Consider the following 23798-nt stretch of genomic DNA (forward strand, 5'->3'; position numbering starts at 1 on the left):
TTCATTCATTTTGTTGTAATTGGCTAGATTTCATTTTTTTTTACTGCTGTGTAGTATTCCACATTGTACATATCCCATAATTTTTTATCCAGTTTTGGTTGAAGGCATTTAGGTTGATTCAAAGTCTTAGCAATTGTGAATTGAGCTGTAATAAACATAGAGGTGCAGATAACTCTTTTGCTTACTGATTTCATTTTTCTTGGGTAAATTACCAGGAGAGGGATCCTGGTTAATATGGTAGGTTTATATTCAGAGTTTTGAGGTATCCCCAACTGTCTTCCATATGGCTTTACTAGTTTACATTCCCACCCACAGTGGGTTAGGGGACCTTTTTTCCCCACATCCTCACCAGCATTTGTTGCTTGTTTATTTCTGTATGAAAGCCATTCTAAATGGGATGATGTGAAACCTTGTTGTGGTTTTGATTTGCATTTCCCTGATGGCTAGTTAATGATCCTGAGCATATTTTCATGTGTCTGTTGGCCATTTAGATTTCCTCTTTTGAAAAATGTCTATTCAGGTCGTTGGCCCATCTCTTAAGTGGGTTGTTTGTTTTGATGTTGTGGAGTTTCTTGATTTCTTTTTAGATTCTGGTTATTAATCATTTATCAGTTGCATGGTTTGCAAATAATTTTTCCCATTCTGTCAGTTGCCTCTTCACTTTCCTGCATGTTTCTTTTACCATACAGAAACTTCTCAATTTGATGTAATCCCATTTGTTAATTTTGGCTTTGACTGCATGTGCCTCTGGGGTCTTTTCCAACAACTCTTTCTCTGTGCTAATGTCTTGCAGCATTTCCTCCAATGTTCTCTAATAATTTGATGGTGTCTGATTGTAGATTTAGATCTTTAATCCATGTACAATGGATTTTTATATAAGGCGTAAGGTAGGGGTCTTGCTTCACACTTCTGCATGTGGAAATCCAGTTTTCCCAGCACTATTTGTTGAAGAGACTGTTCTTGCTCCAGGGATTGGTTTTACCTCCTTGGTCAAATATAAGTTGGCTGTAGATGTTTGGATTGATTTCTGTTGATTCTATTCTGTTCCATTGGTCTATCCATCTATTTTTGTACTGGTATCAGGCTTTTTTTGATTATAACTGCCTAGTAGTATATCTTGAAATCTGTTATTATGATGCCTCTGGCTTTGTTTTTGTTGTATAAGATTGCTTTAGCTATACAATTTCTCCTGTGCCTCCATTTGAATTTCAGCATCATTTTTTCTAGATCTGAGAATTTCTTTGGTATTTTTACTGGTATTGCATTGAATCTATAAATTCCTTTTGGAAGAATGGACATTTTAATTATATTGATTCTTTAAATCCATGAACATGGAATATTTTTCCAATTTTTTGTATTTTCTATTTCTTTCTTTAATGTTTTATAATTCTCATGGTAGAGATTTTTGACTTCTTTGGTTAAATTTATTCCGAGGTATTTTTGTTTGTTTGTTTGTTTTTGTAGCTATTGTGAAAGGGATTGATCTTACAAGCACAATTCAGCCTTGACATTGTCTGTGTATACAAAGGCTGTTGATTTTTGTGTACTGACTTTATATCCTGCTACTTTATGAAACTCTTCTATGAGTTCTAGTATGCTCTTAGTGGCATCTTTCAGATATTCTATATATAGAATTATACCATCAGTAAATTGGGATAGTTTGACTTCCTCCTTTCCAATTTGTATCCCTTTGATTTCTTTTTCTTTCCTAATGGCTCTGCCTAAAACTTCCAGGTGTATATTGAATAGCAATAGTGAGAGTGGGCATCCTTGTCTGATACCAGATTTTAATGGGAATGCTTCCAACTCTTCCCCATTCAATAGGAAGCTGGCTGTGGGTTTGTTATAAATTGCCTTGGTTGTGTTGAGGAACGTGCCTTCAATACCCAAATTGTTTGAAGTTTTCATCATGAAAGGGTGTTGTATTTTATCAAATGCTTTGGATGCATCTATTGAAATAATCACATGGTTTGGCTGGTGCTGCGGCTCACTTGGCTAATCTTCAGCCTGCGGCACTGGCACACCAGGTTCTAGTCCCAGTTGGGGCACTGGATTCTGTCTGGGTTGCTCCTCTTCCAGTTCAGCTCTCTGCTGTGGCCCGGGAAGGCAGTGGAGGATGGCCCAAGTGCTTGGGCCCTGCATCCGCATGGGAGACTAGGAGGAAGCACTGGCTCCTGGCTTCAGATCAGCGCAGCGCACTGGCTGTAGTGGCCATTTTGGGGGTGAACCAATGGAAGGAAGACCTTTCTCTCTGTCTCTCTCTCACTGTCTAACTGCCTGTCAAAAAAAAAAAAAAAAAAAAGAAGAAGAAGAGGAAATAATCACATCGTTTTATTCAGCAGTTTGTTAATGTGGTATATCACATTGTAAAATTTGTAAATGTTGAACCATCCCTTCATACCATGGATAAATTCCACTTGGTCTGGGTGGATGATCTTTCTGACATGTTGTCAGATTCTATCAGCTAGAATTTTGTTGAGGATTTTTGCACATATGTTCTTCAGGGAACTTGGTCAGTAATTCTCTTTCTCTGATGATCTTTTTCAGATTTAGGAGTTAAGGTGATGCTGGCTTCATAGAAAGAATTTGGGAGGTTTCCCTTTCTTTCAATTGTTTTGAATACCTTGAGAAGAATTGGAGTTAGTTCTTCTTTAAATGTCTGGTAGAAGTCAGTAGTGAATCCATCCAGTCCTGGGCTTTTCTTTGTTGGTAAGGCCTTTTATTACTGATCCAATTTCAGTCTTGGTTATGGGTCAGTTTAGGTTTTATATGTCTTCATGGCTCAATTTAGGTAGGTTGTATGTGTCCAGGAATCTGTCCATTTCTACTAGATTTCCCAGTTTATTGGCATACTGCTCTTTGTAGTATTTTCTGATGACTTTTTATTTCTGTGGTGTTTGTTGTTCCATTTCGTTTTTCATCTCTAATTTTCTTCATTTGGGTGTTCTCTCTCCTTTTTTTTTTTTTTTTTGAGGGGGGGGCTTAGGTTGGTCCAATGGTGTGTCAATTTTGTTTATTTTTTTAAAAAAAACAGCTCCTCATTTTGTTAACATTTTGTATTTTTTGTTTCAATTTTGTTCACTTCTCTAATTTTAATTATTTCTTTTTTCCTTCTAGTTTTGGGTTTAGTTTGCTGTTGTTTTTCTAGATCCTTGAGATGCATTGATAGCTCATTTATTCTGTGCTGTTCTAATTTCTTGATGCAGGCACCAATTGCTATAAACTTTCCCCATTACTGCTTTTGCTGTATCCCATAAGGTTTGATATGTTATGTTATCAACTTCATTTGTTTCCAGAAAGTTTTTGAATTTTCTTTTGATTTCTTCTATGACTCATTGTTCATTCAGGAGCATGTTGTTCAGTCTCCATGTGTTTGCATATGCCCCAGAGATTCCTAAGTTGCTGATTTCCAGCTCAAGTCCATTGTGGTCCAAGAAGGTGCATGGTATGATTTTGATCTTTTTGAATTTGCTGAGACTTGCTTTATGGCCTAGTATGTGATCAATCCTAGAGAAAGTTCCATGCACTGGTGAGAAGAATGTGTATTCTACAACTGCAGGATGAATAGTTCTGTAAATATTTGTAATGCCCATTTGGTCTATAGTGTTGATTAAATCTGCTGTTTCCTTGTTGATTTTCTGTCTGGTTGATCTATTCATTGCTGAAAGTGGAGTGAAGTCCCCCATTACTATTGTATTGGAGTCTACATCTCCCTTTAGATCTCTTAACATTTCTTTGAAATAGCCAGATGACTTGTAATTAGGTAGTTATACATTTATAATAGTTAAATCTTTTTTAAAAAAAACCTTTATTTAATGAATATAAATTTCCAAAGTACAGCTTATGGATTGCAATGGCTTCCCCCCCCCTTGCTATTGAATTGATCCCTTAATAGTGCCTTCCTTTGTCTCTTTTAACAGTTTTTGTGTGAATGTCTATCTTGTCTGATACTAGGATGGCTACACCAGCTCTTTTTTGGTTTTTGTTGGCATGGAATATCTTTTTCCATCCTTTGACTTTCAGTCTGTTTCTTGTAGGCAGTAAATAGATGGGTTTTGCTTTTTAATCCATTTAGCCAGTCTCTGTCTTTTAATTGGAAAGTGGAGACCATTTACATTCAAGGTGACTATTGATAAGTAATGACTTTGCCCTGTCAATTTTCCAAAAATATTCCTATTTGTTACCTTGAATTTCTTTTGGACTTCTACTGAAAGATTCTTTTTTCCCGTTACCTTCTTTCATATTGATGATCATGTTTTTGTGTTTCTATGTGCAGCACATCCTTAAACTTCTTTTGTAGGGCTTGACATTTGGTGGCAAATTCTTTCAACTTCTGTTTGTTATGGAAGATCTTTATTTCACCTTCATTCATAAATGTGAGTTTTTCAGGGTTTAGTATTCTGGGTTGACAGTTTTCTCTCTTAAGATTTAGAGTATATCTCACTATTCTCTCCTACCCTGTAGGATTTCTGATGAGAAGTTCTCTGTGAGCCTAATTGGAGATCCTCTGAAAGTAATCTGGCATTTCTCTTGTGTACATTTTAGAATCGTTTTCTTTTTATGTTTTACTGTGGTGAGTTTGATTACAATGTGTCATGGTGAAGATCTTATCTTAATCATGTCTATTAGGCATCCTATGTGCTTCCTATATTTGGATATCCCTTTCTTTCTCCAAATTAGGGAGGTTTTCCATTATTATTTTACAAAAAAAAAAAAAAAAAAAAAAAAAAAACTTCAAATCCTTTCTCTCTTTCCATGCTTTCAGGAACTCCTAGAACCCCTATGTTGGTTTATTTTATAGTATCCTGTAGATTCCCAGCAGTGTTTTTTAGTTTTCTAATTTCCTCTTCTTGTTTTTGGTTTGACTGTATAATTTCCTGTGTTTTGTCTTCTAAGTCAGATATTCTTTCTTTGGCATCACTGATTTTATTGTTAAAGCTTTCCATTGCATTTTTTATTTGTTCTATTGAATTTGTCATTTCATTTTGATTTCTCTTTAAGTTCCCATTTCATGGTAGAAATTTTCTTTCATGTCCTGTATATATTTCAGTAGTTCATGCATTTGCTTCTGATTACGTCTATGTAATCTTATGATCAAATTTTTGAATTCCATTTCTTGCATTTCTTCCATTTCATTATCTTCACAATCTAGTATTGAAGTGTTGTGTTAATTTGAGGCACCATGTTGTCTTTCTTATTCTTGTTTCTTGAATTGGTGCACTTGTTATTCAGCGTTTGTGGAGATACTCCTTAGTTGTTTCTTCTTCTTCTTCTTCTTCTTCTTCTTCTTCTTCTTCTTCTTCTTCTTCTTCTTCTTCCTCTTCCTCTTCCTCTTCCTCTTCCTCTTCCTCTTTTTGAATTTGCTGTGGTTGCTTTTATATTTGTCCTATGCCTCTGCAGATAAGTGGAGTGTCTTCTTTCAGTGACTATCTAGAGGCTTGTAATGGGTGTGGCCAGGGAGCTCTTTTCAGTTCTCCAGGGTGAAGTGTGACACATCTAGGTTTGGCATGGTAAATCTTTTTTTTTTTTTTTTTAATCAGAAGGGAAGTTTATCCTGCTTAGCTGAGCGCCTCTCCTCAGAGGAGATCATTGCCTGAATGCTAGCCCCATTGGGTACAATATACATCTTCTCTGTCACCAGGACCACACAAAGGATCTGTGCAGTCTTCATTGTAATCTCAGCTTCCCGAACAATGTCTCTCATCAGGTAACCAGGAAGCCCTGAGCATGTGGAGTCTCCCACAGTGACTGCCCAAAGTCCCAGCCATATTGTGAATCCTCCCACACAGCCTCAGATTTTTTCACAGTCCTGGCACCCAAGTTTCCCACAGTCACAAGCTCCCAGCCCCCTGTTAGTTCTCCCCACCAGAATCAGGAGTCTCCACTTGGCTGGATGCTGGTTGCTGACGTGAGCTGCCATGCTTGTTGTGTATGTCCAAAATGGTGCCTGCTCTATCAACTTGTTACAGGATGCCATTGTAAAGTGATTGGGGAGAGACAGATGTGTCCATCCTGTCCTTTTTTTTTGTCCCCTAGTTTGGCAGGTAACCTATCCCCCATGGGGCTCAAGCTGGGTTCCCTCTAGACTCTTCCTGTAGCTTTATAGCCAGTGCCTTAGGCTGCTGTGGGTCTGGTCTCACCTCACTTTCCAACGCTGGTGCATAGGCTCTTGGCTGCCTGGGTCCTGAGTTGTGGGTGTCCACACCCTTCACTTAGGTCCATGTTTCCTTCTAATTTGTGTTCTCCCTAACTCTTCCCTGAGACTGCACTCTCTCCTTTTTCACACATCTCTTCCTAGAGCAGTAAGCCCCCTCCCTACTCTACCCTACTTTCCTTTTTATAGTATACAACATACCTTTTGTAATAGTGTTGCAATTCATTTTTAAATTCCAAAAGTAATGTGTGTATATGTGTGTGTGTGTTTCATTTCCACTTCATATGGTTGTGGATTGCAAACTTATAGAATGATATATCATTTCTAGGGAAAGATTATGTTTTGCACTCTAAAAGGAATTTCCTATCTGTGTTTTGAACTTCTTTGGTGGAAATAATAAAGAACATTCAGCAACTTCTTTGGTGGAAATAATAAAGAACATTCAGCAACAAACATATTTTCTTTCTAAAATGCCTTAATATTTCTACTTTTGCTTTAAATGTACGAAGTCAAAGGAGGACATTGTTTTGAGCCTAATGTTGAGAAAATATGGGGTGATGTATAAAAATACAACTTTTCTCAAGTCTATCGGAGGGCTGATTTGGTGGGGCAACAAAGTGAACCAATTTCCCAAGAGTGAAAAGCCTCCAGTGTGAGACAGAACATGAAACTGCTCAACTTTAGCAAACACAGAGGAAATCAGGGCTGCCATGGAAGGTTAGAAGAAATCAGCCAAAATTGTAATGAATTGCTAAAGGTTAAAGGTATGCTAATATGAGTTTAGAATAACTGGGAGCACAGATACAAGGACATTTGCAATTAATTATAGATTAACTATTCTGGACTCTTCATTCTAGGAAGAAATGGGCTCTAAATTCTTAGGGAGGGACACCAAATCCTCTTGTCCCCAAATCCCAGATAAACATCCAATGCTTTGTTTCCAAGCAAAATTCATCAGCATCTGAAAAGGATTAATAAAACCTCCTCTCTGACACCAAGAACTAAGTAAAGACTGATGTACCAGATACAGGCACCCAAGCTGTCTGTAGTTTTATGATTCAGGATCCTGTGTCAATGTAAAGCATAGGTATACTGTCAGCAGAATCAAGCAGGGGCACACAGTATCTCCCCTGTTTAAAGATCCTTCAGAGATACCAGTTGGAACATGGCTAACATGGGGAACAGTGGGACAAGAATGATAGCAAAATTTCATTCTGATGAGTAGGCACACAGGCACTGTCTAAGATTGAGCCCACATCTAAATAAATAAATAAATAAATATCTACTCCCTGCCTGCACCATGAGCTAAGCATTGAACGACAAGATAGAGCAGGCTACTTCTTTAGGAAAGAGTTTGGAGAGATAGACACTGTATTGCATGTAGACATGTAACAGATTCTGAGTGCTGAGTATGGAGCAGAAAGATTGAGAAAATCCTCTAGTACTACAGCTTTCACTCTGGTCATGTGGTTCAGTCAACCCACAACTCAAGGAATTTGAAGGCTGTGTTGCAAGGAGGATTATGATATAAAAAACAAAATTCAACACACAATTCAATTATTCATTACCATTTGAAGATGGCATTGTGGTAAAGCACTAAAGCTGCCGCCTGCAATGCCAGCATCCCATACAGATGCCAGTTCATGTCCCAGCTTCCACTTCCAATCCAGTTGTCTGCAAATGACCTTGAAAAAGCAGCAAAAGAAGACCCAGGTTTTGTGGCCCCTGCAACCCGCATGGGAGACCCAATGAAGCTCCTTGCTCATGTTGAATCTTGCCAAATGCTTCCTCTGCATCTATAGAAGATGAACATGATTTTTTGTTCTAATAATTCAAAGCCACAGCAAAGTAGAATAAAATATTATTTAAACTAAGAACATGAGGAAGGAACCAAAAAAGGAACATTGAAGTGATATGACAAAGAGAAAAAAATAAATGTAAACACACCAACAATTACATTAAATGTAAATGATCAAATATTTTACTCAAAAGACTGAAATTGTCATATTGGATAAAAAGGCAAGAAAGTTGTATGCTATCTTTTTTTTTTTTTTGGACAGGCAGAGTGGACAGTAGAGGGAAACAGAGAGAAAGGTCTTCCTTTGCCGTTGATTCACCCTCCAATGGCCGCCACGGTAGGCGCGCTGCAGCCAGCGCACCGCGCAGTTCCGATGGCAGGAGCCAGGTGCTTCTCCTGGTCTCCCATGCAGGTGCAGGGCCCAAGCACTTGAGCCATCCTCCACTGCACTCCCTGGCCACAGCAGAGAGCTGGCCTGGAAGAGGGGCAACCGGGACAGGATCGGTGCCCTGACCGGGACTAGAACCCAGTGTGCCGGCGCCGCAAGGCGGAGGATTAGCCTGTTAAGCCACGGCGCCGGCCAGTTGTATGCTATCTTTAAGTAACTTACTTAGAGTATATAAATTAAAGATGTTAAAATAAAAAGATATAAAGGATACTTCATGTAAACATGAATAGAAAGTTGAATTCAATATATCAAAATATAAACGATTGATTTCAGAATTAAACTGCTTACTAATGATAAATAACATTACGTGATGATAAAATAGCAAGATGTTTATTATATAAACTTTCAACAAAACAGAGATTAAAGGAAATTTCCTTAACAATGCTATTTATGATAAGTCACAGATAACATCATAATCAATGGAGAAAAACAGACTGCTTTTCATATAATCTCAGGTACAAGGCAAGGTCACCTACTCTTATTCCTGTTTTTCAATACAGAAATGCTAGCAAGAGCAATAAAAAGAGAGAGAGAGAGAGAGAGAGAGACAGAGAGAGAGAGAAGAGAAGAGAGAGAAAGGCATTCAAATTAGGAAGGAAGACATAAAATTATTCCTGTTTGTAAGTGATATAATTCCACATGTAGAAAATCCAAAAGCTGTCGCCACCCAAAAAAATTACCTAGCAAATGAATTCAGTAAATACAAGGATATAAATAAATTTACAAAGACCAATTGTATTTTTATACCAATAGTAATCTTCCTGAAAATCAAATAAACTTTAAAAAGGCTTTTTAAAATAGCAGCACAAAAGCAAAATACTCTGGAATAAATTTAACCAAGATGGTGAAAGACTAGTTCACTGTAAACTATGAAACATTGAAGAAAGAAATGAGAGAAGACACAAATAAATGGAAGAATTAATGCTTAAATGCCCATCTACTCAAGGTGATTTATAGATTCAATGGAATCCTTACTAAAATTATAATGATTTTTTTCCCAGGAATCAAAATAACAATTCTAAAATTCCTATGGTACCACAAATTATCCTAATGGTTAAAAATAATCTTCAAGGTGAAAAACCCCACAAAGTTGGATGTATCACACATTCTGAAATCAGATTATATTACCAAGCACTAGTAATGAAAACAGTATGGTAATGCCATAAAAATAGTAGTGTAGACCAATGCAACAGAATAGTGTCCATAAATAAACCTAAACCTCTATGGTCAACTAATTTTTGGAAAGCTCACAAGAGGACACAATGAGGAGAAAATTTTTGCAAGAAATGTTGTTTGGAAAACTGATGACCACACATCAAAGAATCACACTGAAGTCTTATACTAGACACAAAAATCAACTCAAAATTAATTAAAGACTTAAAACATGAAATTAATTAATTAAAGACTTAAAACATAAAATTTCTGGAAGAAAACAGTAGAAAATCTCCTACATATTGACCTTAGCAATTATTTCTTTAATATCATAGAAAGCACAGAAAGCAAAAACAAAAAGGAGTAAATGGAACTAATCTAAATTTAAAATCTGCAAAGCAAACAATATTTAAATTAAAAGGCAGCCTAGGATTGGGAGAAAATATTTGCAGGCTACATATCTGATAATGGATTAATATCCAAAACATTAACTCCCACGGCAAGCAAAACAATAAACAAAAACATGATTAAAAGTATTTTTTACATTTCAACAGTTAAATAATTAACATTGTTAATTGAATTAAACTTTTTTTCTACATAAAATGCACAGTGGCCAACAGTATGTAAAAACATGCTCAATGTCAAAGGGCAAAGGAATACAATCTCATATCTGTTATGATTATTATTGAAAGGACACGAGATAATATTGGCAAGGGAATGGAGAAAGTGAAAATTTTATAGAATACTGGTAAGAATGTAAATTTGCATAGCCATTATGTAAAGTGATGGATCTTCAAAAAATTAAAAATAAAATGACCAAATTACCTGTCAATTTGTTTTGTTGGTTTTATACTAAGCCCAAATGAAATTAGCACCTTCTTATAGCATTGTTCACAATAGCCAAAATATTTTTGTATTCTATACTGAAGATTTTCCAAGGTAGTAGACTTTAGGTGCTATTACCACACGCACACCAAGATAACTACGGAAGGAGATGAAGATATTAATTTCCTTAGCTGAAGTAATAATATATAAGTGTATGTAAAACAACATGCTGTGCTTTAAATGTACATAACAGAAATGCTGTATTTTAAAAGTATGCATCAGAAATAAATTTTTAAAATTAATAAAACTAAAAAAAGCATGCACATTCACAATTATAGCTGTGTCAATAACTCCTTTTAACATAATTGATAGAAGAGATAAACAGAAATAATGAGGTTATAGTTCTGAACTTCACGATCAACAAAATTGATTTAACTAATATTGACACAAAATTGCACTCAATATCTATAAAAATCACGCATTCTTTCAACTGCACAGAGTTTCTAAAATAGATCCTTTTCTGAGCTGTACAACAAATCTTGACAAAATGAAAAGTAATGAAACCCTACAAATAGAAATAAATAAAAAATGATATTTGGAAAAATCTACGTATACACAACCTTTGAATCAAGAGGAAGATACAAATGAAATATAGAACATGCAAATCTCTAAAATTGAAGATAATATATCACCTTTTATGAAACAAAGATAAAGCAATACTTGCAGGAAAACTTTAGAGCATAAAATTGACAATTAAACAAATACACTAACTTTATACCTCATGGTATTTGGAAAAAAGGGAAGATTAAACCCATAGCAATCAGAAACAAAGCAAAAACAAATATTAGAGAAGAAATTTTTAAAATTTAAAGCAAAAATAGAGAAAATCAATTAAACTGACAGCTAGTTCTTTGAAAAGGATCAATAAAATTGAAATCATACCATCATAAAAAAAAGAGAAAGGATAGAAATAACCAAGCCAAGACTATAACAGAAATCACTAAAAATACAACAGACATTTAAAGGAAAATAAAGGAGATATTATGAGAAATTTATTCCAATATGTAAGATTTCAAAATAGATGCAAAGGGCCATTTCCTTAAAAGAAAAAACTTCCCAAGCTCACTAAAGTATTACTTAAACTAGGCCAGCACCATGGCTCACTAGGCTAATCCTCCGCCTTGCGGCGCCGGCACACCGGGTTCTAGTCCCGGTTGGGGCACCGGATTCTGTCCCGGTTGCCCCTCTTCCAGGCCAGCTCTCTGCTGTGGCCAGGGAGTGCAGTGGAGGATGGCCCAAGTGCTTGGGCCCTGCACCCCATGGGATACCAGGAGAAGCACCTGGCTCCTGCCATCGGATCAGCGCGGTGCGCCGGCCACAGCACGTCAACCACAGCGGCCATTGGAGGGTGAACCAACGGCAAAAGGAAGACCTTTCTCTCTGTCTCTCTCTCACTGTCCACTCTGCCTGTCCAAAAAAAAAAAAAAAAGTATTACTTAAACTGCATAGCTCAGATCTATTATAGAAGCTGGATTCATACTTTACCCTTCCCACAAGGAAATTCTCAGGAGCAGATGGTAAATTATATTAATTAATTAAGAAAACCAAATATTTCCTTCACAAATCCATCACAGAAGCGAAATGGAACACTCCACCACTCACAAGTAAAAGAAAAAGAAAACTATAGATTAATAATGTTATGAAAATATAAAAATTCTTATCAAAATAGCAGTAAGATAATTCAGCAATACATAAAGAGAATTGCACACCATATTCAAATGAGGTTTATCCAAGAAATGCAGGGTCAATTGAACAGTCAAAATCAACCCATACAAGCACATATTCACCTCTTCTACACTATAGGCTGCTGTAGACTACACCACAGTGTTACTTATAGATGCAATTGACATTGTCTAAAGCAAAAGAGATCACTCAGTGCTTATAATTCTGAGCTCACATAGAACCAAAGCCAAAGCAACAAGTCAAGTGATAAACTGAATTCCATTTAAGTAAAAAACTCTTTTTCAATTAAACTTACTCCACAAAGAAAAAGAGACTATTTACCTATATGTGTAGACAACAACACAGGGGCACCAGAAACATGAAGAATCAAGGTAGTGTGACAACTTCAAAGAAACACAAGAGTTTTCCAGAAATATATCCTGATCTGAGGGAACTCTGTAAAATGACAGAAAGACAATTCTAAATAGTGATTATAAGGAAAATCAATGAGATGCAAGAGAATACAGATACTAAACTTAAAGAAATGACGAAGACCATAGGTGATATGAAAGAAAAAATCACTAAGAAGATAGAAATAATTAAGAAGAAATAATCAGAAATTTTGGATATGAAAACTTCAATCAATGAAATAAAAAATATGATTGAGAGCTTCAACACCAAAAGCTAAATATCTTGACATGAAATTGTACATCAACAATCAGGACAAGAGCTGATCAAGTCACTGTTTCTCATAGTGTCCTCTTCACTTCAACAGGTTTCCTTTTTGTGGTTGGTTAGTTGTCACCGATCGGGGAGAACATATGATATTTGTCCCTTTGGGACTGGCTTAATTCACTCAGCATGACGTTTTCCAGATTCCTCCATTTTGTTGCAAATGACCGGATTTCATTGTTTTTTACTGCTGTATAGTAAGTATTCTGTAGAGTACATGTCCCATAATTTCTTTATCCAGTCTACTGTTGATGGGCATTTAGGTTGATTCCAGGTCTTAGCTATTGTGAATTGAGCTGCAATAAACATTAAGGTGCAGACAGCTTTTTTGTTTGCCAATTTAATTTCCTTTGGGTAAATTCCAAGGAGTGAGATGGCTGGGTTGAATGGTAGGGTTATATTCAGACTTCTGAGGAATCTCCAGACTGACTTCCATAGTGGCTTAACCAGTTTGCATTCCCACCAACAGTGGGTTAGTGTACCTTTTTCCCTACATCCTCGCCAGTATCTGTTGTAGGTAGATTTCTGAATGTGAGCCATTCTCACCTGGGTGAGGTGAAACCTCATTGTGGTTTTGATTTGCATTTCCCTGATTGCTAGTGATCTTGAACATTTTTTCATGTGTCTGTTGGCCATTTGGATTTCTTCTTTGGAAAAATGTCTATTGAGGTCCTTGACCCATCTCTTAAGTGGGTTGTTTGTTTTGTTGTTGTGGAGTTCTTGATCTCTTTGTAGATTCGGTTATCAACCCTTTGTCTGTTGCATAGTTTGCAAATATTTTTCCCATTCTGTCGGTTGCCTCTTCACTTTCCTGACTGTTTCTTTTTCAGTACAGAAACTTCTCAATTTGATGCAATCCCAAATGTTAATTTTGGTTTTGACTGCCTGTGCTTCTGAGGTCTTTTCTAAGAAGTCTTTGCCAGTACCTATATCTTGCAGGGTTTCTCCAATGCTCTCTAATAATTTGATGGTGTCAGATCATAGATTTAATTCTTTAATCCATGTTGAGTGAATTTTTGTGTAAGGTGAAAGGTGGGGGCCTTGCTTCATGCTTCTGCATGTGGAGATCCAGTTTTCCCAGCACCATTTATTGAATAGACTGTGCTTACTCCAGGGATTGATTTTGGATCCTTGATCAAATATAAGTTGACTGTAGATGTTTGGGTTGATTTCTAGTGGTTCTATTCTGTTCCATTGGTCTATCCATCTGTTTCTGTACCAGTACCATGCTGTTTTGATTACAACTGCCCTGAAGTATGTCCTGAAATCTGGTATTGTGATGCCTCTGGCTTTGTTTTTGTTGTATAATATTGCTTTAGCTATTTGAGGTCTCTTGCGTCTCCATATGAATTTCAGCATCATTTTTTCTAGATCTGAGAAGAATGTGTTTGGTATTTTGATTGGTATTGCACTGAATCTATAAATTGCTTTTGGGAGAATGGACATTTTGATGATATTGATTCTTCCAATCCATGAGCATGGAAGATTTTTCCATTTTTTGGTATCCTCTTCTAGTTTTTTCTTTAAGATTTTGTAATTCTCATCGTAGAGACCTTTAACGTCCTTGGTTATTCCAAGGTATTTGATTGTTTTTGTAGCTATTGTGAATGGGATTGATCTCAGAAGTGCTTCCTCAGCCATGGCATTGTGTATAGAAAGGCTGTTGATTTTTGTGCATTGATTTTATATCCTGCTACTTTGCCAAACTCTTCGATGAGTTGCAATAGTCTCTTAGTAGAGTTCTTTGGGTCTCCTAAATAAAGAATCATATCATCTGCAAAGAGGGATAGTTTGAGTTCTTCTTTCCCAATTTGTATCCCTTTAATTTCTTTTTCTGCCTGATGGCTCTGGCTAAAACTTCCAGAACTATATTGAATAGCAGTGGTGAGAGTGGGCATCCCTGTCTGGTACCAGAACTCAGTGGAAATGCTTCCAACTTTTCCCCATTCAATAGGATGTTGGCCATGGGTTTTTCATAAATTGCTTTGATTATATTGATGAATGTTCCTTCTATACCCAATTTACTTAGAGTTTTCATCACGAAAGGGTGTTGAATTTTATCGAATGCTTTCTCTGCATCTATTGAAAGAATCATATGGTTTTTATTCTGCAGTTTGTTGATGTGGTGTATCACATTGATGGTTTGCGAACATTGAACCATCCCTGCATACCAGGGATAAATCCCACTTGGTCTGGGTGGATGATCTTTCTAATGTGATGTTGCATTCTATTGGCAAGAATTTTATCGAGGATTTTTGCATCTATGTTCATCAGGGATATTGGTCTGTAATTCTCTTTCAATGCTGTATCTTTCTCTGGCTTAGGGATTAAGGTGATGCTGGCTTCATAGAAAGAATTTGGGAGGATTCCCTCTTTTTCGATTGTTTTGAATAGTTTGAGAAGAATTGGAGTTAATTCTTCTCTAACTGTCTGGTAGAATTCAGCAGTGAATCCATCTGGTCCTGGGCTTTTCTTTGTTGGGAGGCCCTTTATTTCTGTTTAAATTTCTGTCTCAGTTATGGGTCTATTTTGGTTTTCTGTGTCTTCATGATTCACTTTAGGTAGGTTGTATGTGTCCAGGAATCTATCCATTTCTGATAGATTTCCCTGTTTGCTGGCATACAAGACCTTGTAGTAATTTCTGATGATTCTTTTTATTTCTGTGATGTCTGTTGTTACATTTCTTTTTCATCTCTGATTTTATTGATTTGGGTCTTTTTTTTTAGTTAGTTGAGCCAATGGTGTGTCAATTTTATTTATTTTTTCAAAAAACCAGCTCTTCGCTTGGCTGATTTATGGTAATGTTTTTTTTTGGATTCAATCCTGTTGATTTCTTCTCAGATTTAAATTATTTCTCTTCTCCTACTAGATTTGGGTCTTGTTTGCTGCATTTTTTCTAGATCCTTGAGATGACTTGAAAGCTCATCTATTTGGTGCCTTTCCAATTTCTTGATGCAGGCACATATTGCTATAAACTTTCCTCTCAACACTGCTTTTGCCGTATCCCATAAGTTTTGATATGTTGTGTTGTTATCCTCATTTACTTCCAGAAAGTTTTTGATTTCTCTTTTGATTTCTTCTATGACCCAGTGTTCATTCAGGAGCATGTTGTTCAATCTGCATGTGTTTGCATTGTCTCTAGGGATTCCCGAGTTGCTAATTTCCACCTTCATTCCACTGTTGTCTGAGAAGCTGCATGGTATGATTCTAATTCTTTTGAATTTGCTGAGACTTGCTTTATGGCCTAGTATGTGGTTAATCCTAGTAAGATTCCATGCACTGTTGAGAAGAATGTAAAATCTTTAAATGTAGGATTGAAAGTTCTGTAGATATATGTTAGATCCACTTAGGCAATAGTGTCAATTAACTCTGCTGTTTCCTTGTTGATCTTCTGTCCTGTTGATCTGTCTATTTCTGAGAGTGGAGTATTTAAGTCCCCCAGTACTATTGTATTGGAATCTAAGTCTCCCTTTAAGTCCCTTAACATACCTTTTATATAAACTGGTGCCCTGTAACTAGGTGCATATACATTTATAATAGGTACATCTTCCTGTTGAATTGAACCCTTAATCATTATATAGTGTCCCTCTTTGTCTCACTTAACTGTTTTTGTGTTAAAGTTTATTTTGTCTGATATTAATATGGCTACACCTGCTTTTCTTCATTTCTGTTGGCATGGAATATCTTTTTCCAGCCTTTCACTTTCAGTCTGCGTGTATCTTTGTTGGAAAGATGTGTTTCTTGTAGGCAGCAAATAGATGGGTTTTGTTCCTTAATCCATTCAGCCAGTCTGTACCTTTTAACTTAAGGAGAATTAAGTCCATTAACATTCAATGTGACTATTGATAAGTAGTGACTTTGTCTGCCATTTTCCCAAAGATATTTTCTACTATATGCTTTGAGCTTCCTATGATCTTTTACTGGTAGGTTTTCTTCCTTAACCTTCTTTCATAATGATGGCCGTGTTTCTGTGTTTCTGTGTGTAACACATCGTTAAGCATTTTTTGCAGGGCTGGACAAGTGGCGACAAATTCTTTCAATTTCTGTTTGCTATGAAAGGTCTTTATTTCACCTTCATTCACAAATGAGAGCTTTGCAGGATATAATATTCTGGGCTGGCAGTTTTTCTCTCTTAGTACCTGGGCTATGTCTCACCATTCCCTTCTAGCTTGTAGGGTTTCTGATGAGAAGTCTGCTGTGAGTCTAATTGGAGATCCTCTGAGAGTAATCTGACATTTCTCTCTTGCACATTTTAGAATCTTTTCTTTCTGTTTCACTGTGGTGAGTTTGATTACCATGTGTCATGGTGAGGATCTCTTTTGGTCATGTTTATTGGGGGTTCTATGAGCTTCCTGTACTAGGATGTCTCTGTCCATCTCCAAACCTGGGAAATCTTCTGCTAGTATCTCACTAAAAGGGCATTCTAATCCTTTCTTCTTCTCCATGCCTTCAGGAACTCCTAGAACCCAAATGTTGGGTTTTTTAATAGTATCTTGTAGATTCCTAACAATATTTTTCAGATTTCTAATTTCCTCTTCGTTTCTTTGGTTTAACTGTATACTTTCCTGTGCTCTGTCTTCTAAGTCTGATATTCTCTCTTCTGCTTCACCCATTCTGTTTTTAAGGCTCTCTAATGTGTTTGTCATTTGATCTATTGAATTCTTCATTTCATTATGATTTCTCATCACCATCACAGTTTCATATTCTACTAGTTGCTTCATTTCATTTTGATTCCTCCTTAATATTTCATTTTTGCATGAGAGATTTTCTATCCTGTCCAGTAAGGATTTCTGTAGTTCAAGAATTTGTTTTTGAGAACTTCTTAATGTTCTTATCAATTTTTTGAGATCCACTTCTTGCATTTCTTCTATCTTGTCATCTTCATAATCTTGAATTGGGGTGTCTTTATCATTTGGGGGCATCGTAGTGTATTCCTTGTTCTTGTTACCTCAGTTTCTGCATTTTTTTGGCATTGTGGAGATATTCTTTGGTTTCTTCGCTGTGGTGCTTTTTCTCATTATACTTTGACTCTAGATTAAGTGGACTGTCTGCTTTTGATGGATCCTTAGAGGCTGTGATGGTTGTGGCCAGAGAGCTCTGTTTGGTTCTTCAGGGTTAAGGGTGTGCCAAAGGTGACTCACCCAGTTTGTTCTCTCTCTTGCTCACTCACTCTCTCGCTCTCTCTCTCTTTTTTTTTTTTTTTTTTTTGACTCAGAAGGAAAGTAATTCTGCACAGCTAAGTGGACTTGAGGGTAGTTGATGTATGAAATCTGGCCCCTGTGTGTATTAGTCTACTCTACCCCAAGGACCACACAAAGGGTCTAGGCAGCCCTCAGTGTGGTCTCAAATTTCTCCGCAGTCTCTCACCAGGTTGCCCACGTTACTGAGTTTGTGTACTCGGTGAGTTCTCTCACCCACCCTTAGATTTTCACAGTCTCAGTTCCTTAGCTCCACACTTTCACTAGGTTCTAACCTCCAGTTATTTCTCCCCACCAGAGTCAGCTTTTTCTGCTTGGCTCATGGTGGGCGCCGCTTAAGTATGTCCAAAATGGCACCTGCTCTTTGTCTTGCTCGGCTTTTTAAGGTGAGTGGAGAGAGAGGCTAGTGTCCGTGCCGGTTCCCCTTATTTATTCTTTTTTTTTCTTCTCTCCTCCATTCTCCTGGTGAACTTTCCCCAGTGGTGCTTCAAGCCTCGTTCCCTCTAGGTTCTTTCTGCCTTTCCCTGCCAGTGACTTGGGTTACCGAGGTTTTTGTCTCACCTCCCCTTCCAGCACTGGTGTACAGACTCCGCGGCTCGGCTTCTGCGCCTCGGCTCCCACACCTCTGCTTCTGCGCCGTGGGCGTCCTTGCTCTCCCCGTAGGTCCTCTGTGTCACATCCACCGATTGGCGTGGCAGGTCATGCTGTGGGCGTCTCGGTGCCTGCTCGGGTCAGGGTGCTGCGGACGCAGCCTCCTTGCTCTTTAAGTATTCTAACAAGAGCTATTGGATAAGTAATCTTATATCTTTCCCTTTTATGAATTGCAACAGGGTTCAACTTATTTGGTTGTGTAGAAATTGAATATATTCTACTTAAAACAGTAAAAAATTAATAAATATTAGAATGTTACTTTTAAAAGTTATTTTATTATTATTGTGCTGACAACAATCTCTGCAAAATTATTCTATTTTGCTTCAGTTCTTGCTTGAAGTTCAGGCCTGTAGTGCCTAATAACATAATGACACATCTATAAACTTGAAGGTGGAATTTGAGAATACTGAAGAGATTCAATAACATTTTTTAAATAGACTTATTTTATTTGTTTGAAAGACAGAGTTACCGGGGGGGGGGGGTCGTCTTCCATCTGTAGGTTCACTCCCCAAATGGCTGCAATAGATGGAGCTGAGCCAATCCGAAGCCAGGAGCCAAGAGTTTCATCTGGGTCTCCCACATGGGTGCATGGCCCAAGGACTTGAGCTATCCTCTTCCTTTTTCCCAGGTGCATTAGTAGGGAGCTGGATCAGAAGTGGAGCAGCCAGGATTGAATGCTGGCACTGCCGATGCGGGCTTTAATCCACTGCACCACAGCGCCAGCCTCTCAATACGCATTTTTGATAACTACAACTACAGTAAAAGGAACTTTCAAAACAATATTTTATTAAAAATTTCATTATCTAAAAGACCTTGATTTGCATATTTTTCTCTAGATAGTCATTCTAAATTAATATTGAGCTTTAACTATGCTTGTAAAATAGCTCAAATCTTTGCCTTGAATAATATTAGCAGGAAAAATATTTCTATGCAATAAGAAAATGATTGCTGTGATCACACTTTCTGAGTATCATAAGAAACAGATTGCTACATCATATGAAAATTCCATTTCAGACTTTATTTTTAAATGTACAAAAGTGATATCACTGAAGGAGAAATCAGAAAAGAAAGTTCACTCACAATAGCTACAAAAATAAATCACATAGGCAAAAATTTAACCAAACTGAAAGAACTCTATAAAGAAAGGTATATACCACTGATGAAAGATATCAGCAGGGATACATGAAAATTGTATTTAAAGGATGAATGTTATTAAAATATTTATACTACTTAAGAAAATCTACAAATTCAATGAATCCATATCTAAAGACCAACAAACTCTTTGCAGAATTAGAAAAAAAATCCTAAAAATCATATGGAATCAGAAAAGACCCAGAATATTCAAAGTTATCTTGAGGAAAATAATCAACTGGAGGCAGCACAGTACCTGATTCCATAGAGTACTACAGAGCTATAGTACTAAAACACCATGGTGATGGCACATAGATAAATGGAAAAGAATAAATGGCCCAGCCAACTGATTTTGTACAAAGACACTAAGAACATATACTGCAGAAGGGATAGTCACTTCAAAAAATCTTGCTGGTGAAACTGAATACATACATGTAGAAAAATTATATTAGATCCCCACCTCTCATCATATACAAAAATCAGCTCAAGATGAATTGAAGACCTAAACGTAAGAATTGAAATGGCTAGAATAAAGCAGAAGGGAAACACTTCAAGTCATTGGTGTAAATGATGACTTCACAAGTAATAGCCCAAAAGCACAGCAACAAAAAACAAAACTAGATAAGCTGGATCGTATCAAATTTAGAGGCATTTGCACAGCTATGAAAATAATCCATAGAGTGAAGAGGAATCTTATAGAATGGGAGAAGATATCTGCAAGCTACTTATCTGACAAGGGATTAATATCTAGACATATCAGCAACTCAGAAAATTCAACAAAAGGAAAACAACCAATCCACTGAAGAAAGCAACAAATGATCTGAATAGAGAAGTCTCAAGAGAATTATAAATAGTTAATAAATATATGTAATATGGGACCAGCGTTGTGCAGTGGATTAAGCCACCATCTGTGGCTGGCGCTGCGGCTCAATAGGCTAATCCTCCACCTGCGGCGCCGGCACCTTATCAGGGTGCCAGATTCTATCCTGATTGCCCCTCTTCCAGGCCAGCTCTCTACTATGGCCCGGGAGTGCAGTGGAGGATGGCCCAAGTCCTTGGGCCCTGCACCCGCATGGGAGACCATGAGAAACACTTGGCTCCTGGCTTCGGATCAGCGCAATGCGCCGGCGGCCATTGGAGGGTGAACCAACGGAAAAGGAATACCTTTCTCTCTGTCTCTCTCTCACTGTCTATAACTCTACTTGTCAAAAATAAAAATAAAAACAAAATAAAAACTCAATCTGAACACAGAATGTTGAATGCGACAGGCAGGGAGGAGTGGAAGAGATATAAGGGGTTTGTGGTTAATTCATTGTGACAAAAACTCTAATATGAGATGTTAATAGGAGAAACAGGGTGAAGGGTACATGGGGACTCTTTGTATTTCTATTGCACAATTTTTGTAAATTTAACACTATTCTGAAATAAAATGACTTTAAAATAGACTTTAAAAATAAAATAAAAATGAATGAAACAGAAATGAACCAATAAAATGTTTCTTCTGAATTACTTTTTAAATGTCTTCAAAAATATTTTAATAGCATTATGACTTTATTTTTCAAAAAAATTAAAAACTTTTCTAAATTTTTAGATAGAAAAATAGAAGATAATCAAATTAAAGAGAAAAGGGGGGATGTAAAAGAAAGCAACATTTTACATGTGAGGTAATCAATTATGTGTATTTGTGTGGCGGTGTAGGAGGTGGGGAGCCAGGCCTTAGAGTCATATAATTCAAGACATAAGAGGCGTAAGAGAACTTTTCATTCCTGATATATAAGCCCTCACAAGGAGAGGAAAATTAGACTTGAATTTTCATAGATTAAAAAAAAAATAATGTTAATAACAGCATCTTAGTTATTGTATAGAATTCCTAAGAACCACTTTGCATGGAAGAGAAGATAAAAGACCAATGGAGACTTTCCAGGTTACATTTGAGGTTTGTACCCAAACGTACAATGTACCCGAAGACTTCCTTATGGTTTTACCATATTTATCCTAAATTGGAAACAGAAATCTAACATTCTTTGTCATTGGTGTTTCTTCAAACATCATCAATGGGATATTCTGTCCTTCCTTAGAATTGGAGTGAATTGATTGATTTTTATTTTGGAATTGAAATCTTGGTGCATGTCTCAAGTTTTATTAGTTAAGCATTAAAATTAATTAAGAAATCAGAGGAATAGTTAAATATTATCGATTACCTACTGTTTTAATGAAAAGCACAAAAAATTATTGCCCTAAAAATACATTTTTTAAGATTTCCAAGCATGCAACTATACCTAGATTTTTCTTTAAAGACTTATTTACTTGAAAGTCAGAGTTACACAGAGAGAAGGAGAGGAAGAGAGACAGAGGTCTTCCATCCACTGATTCATTCCCCAGCTGGTTGCAACGGCCAGAGCCACACCGATCTGAAGCCAGGAGCCAGGGGCTTCCTCCATGTCTCCCACGCGAGTGCATGGCCCCAAGGACTTGGGCCATCTTCTACAGCTTTCCTAGGCCATAGCAGAGAGCTGGATTGGAAGTGGAGCAGTTGGGACTCGATTCGGCACCCATATGGGATGCTGGTACTGAAGGCAGTGGCTTTACAGCACTGACCCCATACCTAGATCTTAAAGATAGTTATTTTATCAAGGTAAGTAAGAGCATGTTTATTTGTTTCTAGATGTTCATCATTACAGTTCTTAATTTGAGGTACTTATAATATAATACTTTTTTTATCCATTGTCTTCATTATTTTTCATCTTATTTTACTTTGTAATAGGTATTTTATTAGTTGACTGCCATAATAAACATATATATTAGTCACACTTATTAGTGAATATTTGTGATGATACCCTTATATGCTAAGAAATACCTAAACAGCCTCCTTGCTCAGTTAGCTGAAGGAGAAGAAAAATGTGCCTCCCAAGTAGGGGAATCCATTCACTGCATACTAGTGCAATTGACCATGGCTATTAGTCTCAACTACACTTGACACTTGGATCTGGCAGAGATGGGAAGCTCTTCTCTGCAAAGGGCCATTTGGATATTTACAGCAGCATTCACAGGCCATACAAAATTATCAGCTTACAATTAGCCTGCTTTAGATTCATTGAATTTCAACTGTAGTCTGAGGTTGCCAAAGTCATACCAAATTATTTTATGGGCATTATATAGCCTGCAAGCCAGACATATCCCAACCTTTGATATAACAACTAATCAAAAATATAAGAAATTATTTTTCCTGTAGTTTTTCTAGTAGCTATTATTCATTGGCCTGAACAGACACGAAGAAAGCACAAGTGTTATAAACAAAAAATAGTCACATATCCAAAAATGTGAGAAATATTCGCTCTTTTCTCAACTAGTACCTCAATTCAAAAAGAAAAACATTAAATTTTACTAAAGAAAACTGCATAAGCTAGATTGACACAAATGTCATAATTGAGAAACTATTTAAGAGACCATTTCTCAACCTGAGTAATTTTGGTATTTAAAATCTATATTTAAAATACATTGTTTGTAAATCAATACAAGTGATTAAAATATATGTCTTAAAAGACATCTCTCTCAGGGATTTCAGAATCCCCTTGGAAATTTCGTTGTTACAACAGGGAAAAGAATTGCTTTGTTACTATGGTTACTGCATAAACAATATCTTCTTTATTAAATTTATTTTAAAAACAATTACAAATAATTTATCATGTTAGTTAGTTGTTTATTCCTCATCACATCATCAGAATTAATGACTGCATCGTAATTTATGATAAAAATATTGTGCAATAAGGAAAATGTCAAATAAAATGATGCTGTTTGTCATTTTAAAAGTATGGATTCAAATTCTAGGAAGAGGAAATTATGTTTAATGTATCAAAGCCTGATATTTCAGGCATGTTAAGACATTTTTATTCATTAGATATTTGTATGGTACAGAGATATTTTTCATTTACATCAAGAAAAGAACTGAAGCCTGTACAGCTATGAAGAAATAAATACACGATCATA

Source organism: Lepus europaeus, chromosome 8, assembly GCF_033115175.1.
Source record: "Lepus europaeus isolate LE1 chromosome 8, mLepTim1.pri, whole genome shotgun sequence".
Lineage (NCBI taxonomy): Eukaryota > Metazoa > Chordata > Mammalia > Lagomorpha > Leporidae > Lepus > Lepus europaeus.